Raw genomic sequence first — 1,077 nt, forward strand, 5'->3', positions numbered from 1 at the left:
TCATAATCACATGTGCTCCAGAGGGAAGGAAATAATAATGATAAAACTTTAAAAGATTTAGAGGCTGCCACCTTGGTGAAGTTTTTAGGGTGTCTTATGTTCTGGGAAGTTTTAGGACATAACTTTCAAAGTAATTTATGGGTTTTTGTACCTTGAACATCCTACCACTAACAAAGTACAGTACTTAATAGACCTCTCCTAAGTTTCACAGGCATTATATTCTCCTCTAGTTTTGACCCATTTATTGGTAAAATGGTAGATTGCTAATTTTGAGTGGGTCCCAGAGCCAGACGGTGCTCTGTAACTGATCTAGGTTACATCCAAGCAGACTTGTCACCTGGACCAGATGACCTAGAAGATCCAATAGTCTAGGTTGCAGTATGAGAAATGTGGTCAGCTGGATCATATGCCCCATAAAATCCCATAGGAAAGTATCTATGCGAGATATAGATGTCATGTGGAGCCTCTAGCAAATTGCAAATAAAGAGCTGCTGCATACCCTCGGATTCTGGAGCAAGGTTCTGTCATCTATTCACTGTCAAAAATGTCACTCCAGACCAAGTGTCACATCATCCAGTCACCACATGACCAAAACTGCCTATCATGAGGTTGGCAGTCTCATCTACTAAGTCATAGATTGTGTGAAGTCGCTCAGTCATGTCCGACTCTTTGCGACCACATGGACTGTAGCCTACCAGGCTCCTCTGTCCATGGGATTTTCCAGGCAAGAATACTGGAGTGAGTTTCCATTTCCTTCTGCACGTGATCTTCCCCACCCAGGAATCGAACCTGGGTCTTCTGCACTGTAGGCAGACACTTTACTGTCTGAGCCACCAGGGAAGTCTAAGTCATAGGTTGGGCAGTCCCATAAGCAATTCATAATAAAAGGGAAGTAGTAAATCCAAGATCATTTAGGGCAGGTCCAGGGGGCCCAAACAGGTGACACCCTCCACATCCCTCACCAGCCCTGCACCAAGGTCTCTTCCTTAGCCCACATGGATGTTCTCCTGTTTGTTACAGAATCAGTTACTGAGAGAGATGTCTCAAATTCCGTGATTCTGGTGTTACATATCTATT

At 43.9% G+C, this 1,077-nt stretch overlaps 1 non-coding gene across 1 annotated transcript; it reads right to left on the reverse strand.

Moving 5' to 3' along the window:
- Window positions 1-768: 768 nt before the first annotated feature.
- On the reverse strand, window positions 769-840 carry TRNAC-ACA (transfer RNA cysteine (anticodon ACA)). Its single transcript has one exon. It is a non-coding gene; the product is annotated as a tRNA-Cys (tRNA).
- Window positions 841-1,077: the final 237 nt, after the last annotated feature.

This window comes from Muntiacus reevesi, chromosome 16, assembly GCF_963930625.1.
Source record: "Muntiacus reevesi chromosome 16, mMunRee1.1, whole genome shotgun sequence".
Lineage (NCBI taxonomy): Eukaryota > Metazoa > Chordata > Mammalia > Artiodactyla > Cervidae > Muntiacus > Muntiacus reevesi.